Here is a 10,296-nt window from a genome sequence, read left to right on the forward strand (position 1 = left end):
CGAACGGCGACGCCCCCGTCCCGCCCCCCTCCTGCCCCTCGGGGTCCTGCAGAGCCCTCGGCCCGCGTCGCCGCCCCTGTCCCCGCGTCCCTTTTAACATCACCAGCCTGGGCCCTGTCGTTGTCCCTTCTTTGTGTGTTCCTGGGCCTTTCTCTGCGGCCAGGGAAGGGCAGTATCTTCTCGGGGGCCTGTGGGCCATCCCAGCTGCTGCTCTGGGGACTCGCCTCTTCCCTCCCAAGCTCCCAGATACACCTCTCTTCCCACTCAGACTCAGGCGTAAAATTTAAGAGGATGCGAAACATTTCGGTAGTGAAAACAAGTCTCATTTTAATGCAATATTTAAAAAACAAAATCAATGAAAGAATATCTATGATGATCAAGATTCCTCACCCACTCCACTGCCGACCTCTGATCTTCCTTGCTATCACTGCCCACAAAAAAGCACGAGGAATGGGGGTGGGTAGGGGAGAGGAGGGCGGGACAAGAAATGAGTCAAGGAGATGGAATTTTTTTCTATTTATTCTTAATACGTTTGTTTGGTTTCTTTTTTGATTAAGATTCATTCCTTTTATATAGTTTACATAAACTTTATATTAACTTTTATGATGGAAAATTTCAAACAAATGTAAAACTAGAACAGTACAGTCTTCCCTGGATATCTGCGGTGGGCCCCAGTGGATATCAAAATCTGGGCATGCTCCAGTCCTTTATATAAAATGGTATAATATTTGCATACAACCTATGCACACCCTTCCAGATTCTTTAAATCATCCTTAGGTTTCTTATAATATGTAATACAATGTAAACACTATGTAAATAATTTACACTGTATTGTTTAGGAAATAATAAGAAAAAAGTCTACATATTCAGTACAGATGCAGCCATCGTGGACCTAACAATATAGCACATGTCAACAGCAGTGTAATATTTTTTTCTGAATATTCTCGATCTGCAGTTGATTGAATCTGACGATGAGGAACCCACGGATACGGAGAACCCACTGTATAAGGAAAGCAAAGGTACTCATTACCCATTGTCTACAGTTAGCAACTCCTGGCCAATCTTATTTCATCTATATCTTTACCCACTTACAACCCTTACAGATTATTTTTGAAGCAAATCTCAGACATAATATCACTTTGCGCATAAATATTTCAAAGTGCATATCTACAAGGACTTTCTTTTTTATGTATAACCATCATACTAATATCACACCTAACAATAATAATCCCTTAATGTTATTTTATGTCCAATCTTTGTTTAAATTTCCAATTCTGTCTATGGTCATGCTACCCTGAACAAGCCGGTTACTGTCTGATCTCAGAAGCTAAGCAGGGTGGGCTTGGTTAGTACTTGAATGGGAGACCACCTAGGAAGACCAGGTGCTGCAGGCTTAAAAAATAAAAAATAAGGGATTGTAAGCTGACAAGGTCCTTGCAATCTGTGAGGTCAACCAAGGGTTGCCTCGCCTATAATAAATGAATGAATGAATGAATGAAAAAAAAACAATTCGGTCATAGTGTTTTTAAACAGTTCATTTGGATAAGGATCCAAATGCGATCTAATACCTAATGCTGTTTTCAAGATACTGTCTTTGTCTTTGACTGTTTCACTATAATGTGTCTTGATGAGTGTATTCTAATTGAGGTTCGTTGAGCTTCTTGGATGTGTATATTTGTGACTTTCCTTAAATTTTAAAGTTTTGGCCATCATTTCGTCAAATAATCTTTCTGCTCCTTGCTTTCTCTTTGCTTTCTCTGCTCCGCAGTCTGGATAATTTCAATCGATTTATCTAAAATTTCCCTGATTCTTTTCTTCTGTCGGCTCACATCTTTTATTGAGCGCTTGTAATATTTTTTTCATTTCAGCTACTGTACGTTTTAGCTCCAGAATTTCTTTTGGTTCTTTTTTATAATTTCTTCCTGTTTATCGATATTCTCTACACGATGAGACATAATTCTCCTGGTTTATTTTAGTTCTTTGACCATGATTTCTTTTAGCTCTTTGAGCATATTAAAGACAGTTGATTTAAAATCTTTGCCTAGTAAATATGTCTGGGCTTTCTCAGGGACAGTTTTTATTAATTTCTTTTTTCCTATGAATAGGTCATACTTTCTTTGCATGCCTCATAATTTGTTTTACTTTCGAAACTAGGTATTTTGAATATTATCATGTGGCACTTCTGGGAATCATATTCTTCCATTTCAAGGATTTGTTGTTTCTGGCGGTTGTGGATTCTTTGTTTGTGTGTTTGGTGACTTTTCCAAACTATTTTTGTAAAGTCCGCATTCTTTCTCATGTGTGTCCACCGAAGTCTGTGTTGCCCTAGCTTAGTGGTCAGCTGATGTTTTGACAATTACTTAAATGTCTGGAGCCAATAAAAGAAAAAAAAAGGAAAAAAAAAAAAGGAGAAACATTCTCCCAGTCTTTGCAAATTGATCTGTGCTGGGGAACTCATTCTATGCGTACTCAGGCCATTTACAACTCTGCATTAGTTTTCACTTCCTACTTGTACAAAGTCTGAAAGTCATCTAGAGGTGGGAGATTTGAGTCTCCTCAGTTCTTTACAGCACAAGCATCTCATTCTGGGCATATATGTGGCCTTCTCAATTCCCCTGTACATTAGTGAACTTTAAAAAGCCCTTATTCCCCCAAATATCTCCTTTCCCAGCCTCTTCCTTCCAGGCTTTTCATTCTGTTACTATTTGTTCTGAGTGTTATCCTTTGCCCTAGGCTGCTGTGGCAAAAGCTACTCCATTCCTGGGAAAGCTGAGTCAGAAAAACAAAGAGAAACCTTTGCACTGGTCCTTCAGGAGAAACTGCCAAACAGGTTGAAGCTCACAGCCACAATTTTCTTGAGAATAAAGCCCGTAATTCTCATTCAGGTACTAGCAATTTTCGCCAGTTGATACGCTGGGGATGGTGGGCTAGCAATTTAAAATACCACAGCATTCTCTTACTGCAATGCACGAGCTTCTCTCTTCAACAAGTTTTCCTCTGGTTGTTGTAAGTTTTGGATTAGATTCCAGAGTTCTGCAAAAGTTCATTCTGACAGTTTTTGGCATGGAACTTTTGAGTTCCCTACTCTGCCATTTTGGCGATGTCTTCACTTTATATATATATATTTTTTTATTCTCTAAAATGTGATGGCTGCGTACAATTTTTTAAAAAAATTTTTCTTCTTTAAGAGAGCAGTACAATATTATACTTGCTTTCTCTCAGGAATTTTTAATAGAATTGTTGGTTAATTATGTTTAGTACTTTGTCACAAACAATATTTGATATATTTGACTTGTTTTAAAAAATTCATTTTAGTTGCTTTCTGAAATGTAGCTGTGGAAATTTCATATTTCTAAATATGTTTAAAAGTTATATGCATGGGGGAGGGTGAAGTGGGTAAAGGGAATCAAATATATGGTAGCTGAAGGAAACTGGACTTTGGGTGGTAAACACACAATAGAATATATAGATGTCAAATTATAATGTACACCAGAAAATTATATAATTGTATTAACCAATGTTACCCCAATAAACTTAATTAAAAAAAAGTTATATGCAAAGTTAAAAACAATAGATGAACATCAAAAGGTAAAAGTCCACGTGCTTGCTGAGGGCAGCACAAGGGGCCATGCGGAGAAGATGTTATTGCTGCCTCTTAGTGGTTGATGTTTGAGGGTGAAGTGTCTCTGGGGTCAAGGTGTCACTGCCACAGACATGACAAAGGTCCTTGTTTTAGTAATCTATACCAGAGAGAAAGAAAATGATGTGCCACAGTTTATAAGTACAAGAGATGATTTTGATAAATTGGTGTCTGGAAAGCTGAGAGAAATTTTGAACATATGCGGCCCATCTCTGAAGGCAGGCAAAACCTGAACTTTTTATTGTTTGCACGAGGACTTCCCCGGCGTGATGACAGTTGGCCTCCGCTAAAAGGCAGCTGGAGTGGATGACCAGGCAAACTGGTATGAAGGCAAAGAAAACAGAGCAGCTATCCCAGCAAGGTGCAGGCAAGTTCAAGACCTGGCGATCTCTTCCGTGGAGGTGGATCCCTGTGGAGATGCCCAGGGGAAGGGGCAGTGCTTGGTCTTAATGAGTATGATGATGTAAAGCAGAAAATAAGGTAGTTGTATCTGCAAAGCTCCATGGAAGCAGGGATCAGGAGGCCTGGCAGAAAGAAGTCCTCTTTGCTTCAGGACAGAACTTCAGGGCATGCCAGTAGATGGAGACTCCTGCCAATGAGGTGAAGCCAATTAGATTTGCCAAAAGTATTGAGAAGAATCTCAAGGGTGCTAGTAGTAAAACAGAAGTCTACATCAGATTCAAGTCTTGGATCGAGGAACAGGAAATGGGATCATTCCTAAGTGTGGCCAAAGGATCCTCTGATCCTTCAGTCTTCTTGGAAATTCACTACAGAGGCAGCCTCGATGCAAGTGAACCAACCCTGGTGTTTGTTGAGAAGGGAATTACCTTTGATAGTGGTGGCATCTCCATCAAGCCTTCTGCAAATATGGACCTCATGAGGGCTGACGTGTTCAGCCATTGTATCTGCAGCCAAGCTCAGTTTTCCCATTTACATAGTAGGTTTGGTTCCTCTTTGTGAAAATATGCCCAGTGGTAAGGCCAAGCCTGGGGATGTTGTTATAGCCAAGAACGGGAAGACCATACAGGTGGATAGCTCTGATGTCAAGGGCAGGCCCATCCTGGCTGATGTGCTCTGCTATGCACACATCTTTAACCCAAAGGTCATCATCAATGCCGCCACCCTAACAGGTGCCATAGACATAGCTTTGGGGTCCGGTACCACTGGGGTCTTTACCAAGTCATCCTAGCTTTGGAACAAGCTATTTGAGGCCAGCATTGAAACGGGACCATGTCTAGAGAATGCCTCTCTTTGAACACTATACAGGACAGGTTGTAGACTGCCAGCTTGCTGATGTTAATAATATTGGAAAACATAGAACTGGAAAAGCATGCACAGCTGCAGCATTCCTAAAAGAATTTGTGTCTAGTCTGAAGTGGGCACATTTAGTTCTAGAAGGTGTGATGAGCAACAAAGTGAGGTTCTATATCTGCAGAAAGGCATGACCAGGAGGCCCACCAGGACCCCAATAGAGTTTTTGCTTTGGTTAAGTCAAGACAGTGCTTAGTTCAGATACCCTAAAATTCCTTCATTTTGTCTTAAATGGTCAGTTGAGCTTCAAAATATTTTGGAATGGATGAAAATCTTTTAAAGGAAACAAAAGATGGTATTTAAAAATGTAGGACAAAATGAAATTTGTATGCCTTGATTTTTTTCATTTTCATGCAAGAGATTTAATAAGATAAAGCTAATATCTTGGCAAGTATTTTTAAGATATTCTATATATGGATGATGAATTAAAAAAATCTAATAACTTTTTTAGAGTATATGTTTTTAACTGAGGAACAAAATTGTATTTCAGATTAATGACACTAGGAATACAAACAAACTAAAAGTTACTATACAGTTGTCCAAAACAATAAATCCAGTTTTTTGTGCTCTCTGGGGGAAAAAAAGGTAACAAAAGTCTTGTTACCATTGTGAGTAGTAACTATTTGGGTACTCTTTTAGTGTTTCTAAAAACAATAATGCAATTTAAAAAATTACATCTGTTCGAAAGAAATTTTCTTAAGTATAAAAGTAAACTTTTTTTTCCCTTTTACCTCATGCTCTTACTGTGTCTGCTGAGTGAATATATTCCTTCTCTCAAGTCTCTTAAAAATAACATAGAAAAATGAACAGTGAACAAAAATAACTCATATAACAAAAGATCCAAAATTATCAAAGTGCATCATTATAGAAGATAATTAGCCCTGGCAACATTGAAAAAAAAAAAGCATCTGTTGCAACAACACCTCCCAAACACAAGAAACCAGCTCATTATACAAACACACTTGCTCTACAAAGCCAGACTCAGTTGTTATCCAGAAATTACCAGTCCTCAAAATGAAAGAATTTGCATATTGAAACTCAGAGCTCTACTACTTAAAATATACCACATAGACTTTGGGAGTGAAGTTTCATTTCATTAATGGCCAGTTGACTTTACATCACATCAACTTCATTTTCCAGCCGTAATTGCAGAGAAGAGACTGAAATGCAAGTTTTCTGACTCCGAATTCAGTATATTTTTCACTACACAAGAATGCTTCTCAGTTCAATTCTCCATATTACAGATGACTGAGATGAAGTTATTCTATATCCTTCAACATTCTTCCGTGTCCCCTAATATGCAAGGCATGGTCTGTAAAACAACCTAAACTTGAGTCCACAGCTTTGCCACAACGCTTTCCACACATGGAAACATATGTGGAAAGATAAACATCAACTTAAGAATGTGGTTACCTGGGGAGAGGATGAGTGAATACAAAGGGAGGACAGCTCAGCTATATTCATATCATGTGATTACTTAAAAATTAAATGGAATACTTTTCATACATGTCAGGGAATGAAGTAGCTGTATTTTCAATGACAACTATAGCCAAGACTTATTTTTAAGTGAAAATCAGATTGGTATACATCATGCTATTCCACTAAATGTATTTATAAATATATAATACACGTGTTTCGATATATGCATAGTAAAACTTTGAAGTCTACATATTAACTTGTTACACTTTCTATATCATTCTATGGTTATCTGGTTATCATGCTGCATATCAAAGAGGCCCCAAATTAGTAGCTTAAAACAACACTTTAAAAAAATTATTATTGTTGTTATCATCATCACTATCATCATCATCTCTTATAGTTCTGTGGATTGACTGGACTCATCTGGATGTTTTTTCCATGGCATCTCTTATGAAATTGTGGTTAAATTTCAGCTGGAGTTTTGAGCATCTGAAGACTTAAATGGGCTATATCTCCTGGCAGTGGATGTTGGCTGTTGGCAGGGAGCTCAGCTGGGGGGCTGTTGAGCAGAGTGTCTAAGGTGTCAACATTAAGGTGTTCCTGTTACCTCTTTCCATGCAACAGACCACAACAAAATTTGGTGTGGCTTAAATAACACCAGACATTAATATCTTTCACGATTCTGAGTTGACTGGGCTCAGCTCAGCAATTGTTCTGCTCCACATGGTTTTGTTTGGGGATGTCTAGCAACCTGGAGGCTCAACTGATGGAATATCCAGAGTGGCTCACTCACAGGGGTGGCAGCCAGAGCTGGAATAATTTTGCTCTGCCTAATTAGTACATTTTCCATAGCAACAGAATTAGAAAACAGACAAGAAACACTATATACACTGTTTTGCCTTTTGCATTTGCTTTACATAATAATATATCTAAGATGTCATTCCATACCACTATGTATACAATTACATCTTTCTCTCAAATGGCTGACATGTCTATGTATTCAACCATAACCCTATTGATGGACATTTGGGCTAAATCCATCTGCTCTGGGCTAAAGAGGACATTGTGTTGAACAGGACAGTGCCTAGGTACTTAGGGGCTTACATTCCTAGTGGTTTGTATGCAGAGGGAAGCAGGCTATTACGAAAAGAGGGATAAGTCTAACGAAGTGAGAGGGTTGCTTGTCTACAACAGATAGAACCCATAAACATCTACTCCACAGAATTCTGTTTTGGGCTATTAGACCCAAGGCTGGGCCTGCCCTGAAGAGGTTCATCCTGGGGTAGCATCTTGTAGAGGAAAGAGCACTGCTGAATCACTTGACAAACAGCCTGGCTGTTAATTCTGGGCTCTGACATGCAGTCACTGAAAACTCTTATTAAAGTTCATGTATTGGGAGCTCCTTATTGCCCATTTTTGTTCACCTTTCCCTTTCACACCATGCTCTCTCCTTAGGCAGTCATCTCATCTATACCTATATCTTCGACTGCCATTCACTCATGTATGATTCCTGCATTTCTCTCTCTAGCTCAGCCTCTGATCTAAATATCTTGCTGCATTCTTAACATTCCCAGTGAGGTATACAGAGTACTGAGAAATCAAGATGGATCATCGTGTTCCCTCCAAAAAGGGTCCATCATGTTCTCTCCAAAAAGGTTCCCTCCAAAAAGGGTGTTGCCCATCTTAGTTAACATGCCTATCTGTCACACAGATGATCAGGTGAAACATCTGAGAATCACAGTAACACTTCCATCTTATGCATCCCCACCCAATTCTCAAAACTTTCATGAGTTCATCTATTTGTTCATTCATGCATATGCCTATTTATCTAGTAGAGAGAGGAATATTGTTGGTTTCAAAGAGAAGGGAAATCATCACACAGTAACAGTCCTGGAATATGCGATCCATTGCAATGAGAAGGGGCCATCTTAGGAAGATTTGTTACAGAGAGAAAGTAGGGAGTATAGTTGCTGATTCAGGCAAGTTGGTAGGTTTGGTAATGGGAGCACATAGACAATCCGTTCTGTGAGAACATCTACTTTTCCTAAGAAACAAGAAGCTGAAAGAGCACTTAAGAATGTTGAGGTGTGAGAGAGTGTTGAAGGTTTGTGCAGAGAATAGATGTTGTGCCACAGTGGTCTCAGATATTGAGAAAGTATATTGACTATGTAAATGTGGTAAGATTGCCGGCCAGGCCTGAGTACTGCCCCATATCCTGCAACGGCTTCCCTTCTACCTTATCTTCCCACTTTTTCCACCAGGCTCCAGTCACACTCTTTTTTGTCTTTTTCTGGAACAAGTCATACTCACTCCTACTTCAGAATGTACTGTTCCCTAGTCTAATCTCAAAAGATATTCACACTCACACAGATTTTTCTTGTCATCAAGGTCTCAGCTGAAAAGTCACATCCATAGTGTGACCTTCTCTAGTGATAGAGCATGGCACAACTTCAGGGATCATCATGCATGGCGTAGTCCAAGTAAGTGATGGTCTTTGAAGTCGTTAAACTGGGTGGCCATGGACATCCTTGGCTGCCTTCTCCATAAATATTATTTTCTATCCCATTTCCCTGTTTTATTTTCTTCATGGCACTCTTCACCCACTGAAATTACATTGGTTATTGTTTATTTTATGTGTATCCAAAGGAGAACGTAAGCACCATAAAGGAAGAGGCCTTTCCTGTTTTGTTGCCTAGTAGCCAGCCAACCTATGAGGCAAAGAGTAAGTACTCAGTAAACAAGTGCTACATGTCTGGATTGTTATTTACCAGATACACCAAAACAGAAACAGATACTTAAAGCTGAGTGGCAAAACCAATTGACACTGGAATCAGAGATCACAGTATGCCAAATAGTTAAAGATATCTTGGACATTACCTATTTAGCAATTCTCGAACTATAGGAGACATCAGAATCTACCAGGAAATGCATATTCCTGAGCTTCAATCCCCAGGGAAGGGATTCAGCAGGTCTGGGCTGAGGTCTCAGAAGTTGTAGTTTTAACAAGATACCAGATGCTTCTAATAAAGGTGGCTGTGGCTCATGCTTAGACCAACCCATACTTTTAAAAATGGTGTTTTACTAGGGGAAACTGCTTCTATACCATTAATCTGTTACCTATCATGCAGAGTTCTATTATATCTTCAGTTTGACTGCTGGTGTAATTACTGGGAAGCTCAATATTCATCTAGGACCTTAGATCGATTGTCCAGATGGGATCTCATTTACTCTTTCTAACTATTTCTTAATTGTATATGAGATGGAGGCTTATTTCATACTTCCTGTTTTAGAACCTGCTTGTAGAAGTTAGTTTAAAAATGTTTTTGCTTCGGCAATGTAAAATATGGCCTTTGGGTGACAATGGATGTGTCAATGCAGGCTCGTTGATTGTAACAGATGTAGCATTTTGAGGAGGGAGGTTGATAGTGGAGACAGACTGTGTGTGGGAACAAGGGGTATATGAGAACTCTGTACTTTCTGCTCAATTTTGCCTTGAATGTAAAACTGCTCTACAAAATAAAATTTATTTAAACAAACAAATATTGTTAATGCTTTGATTTTCTCTCCTTGCTAAAACGGTAGACTTGGAAAAAATTTAGAAAGTAAAGGTCTTTGCCACTCTGGTGACGAGAAGTAAAATCGCAATTTGAACGTCACAGTTGAGGACAACAGATTAGGAAAGGATGAGAGAGAACCAGGGGTTCCTTAAACCCATCAGATGGATTTTTCTACATGTGAAATGTAGCACAAGACCCTTTGCTGCCACTGCTATTACCTCTGTGGTCTCTGAGCCTCATGACAGACATACCCGGACTTAGTAAAATTTGGGATGATGCTATACATAGTTTCTAATCTGCCCCCCCGCCACACTTCATGTTTAGTTGTGAAGATATTTTCAGATAAATAAATTTCTCTCTATGACAATT

The 10,296-nt window shown here is 39.1% G+C and overlaps 1 pseudogene; it reads left to right on the forward strand.

Annotated features, from left to right (window-relative positions):
• Positions 1-5,147, forward strand: part of LOC102898104 — a 5,913-nt pseudogene extending 766 nt beyond the window's left edge.
• The last annotated feature ends 5,149 nt before the right edge of the window (positions 5,148-10,296 follow it).

The sequence above is a fragment of the Pteropus alecto genome, unplaced genomic scaffold (assembly GCF_000325575.1).
Source record: "Pteropus alecto unplaced genomic scaffold, ASM32557v1 scaffold538, whole genome shotgun sequence".
In the NCBI taxonomy this organism is placed as follows: Eukaryota; Metazoa; Chordata; class Mammalia; order Chiroptera; family Pteropodidae; genus Pteropus; species Pteropus alecto.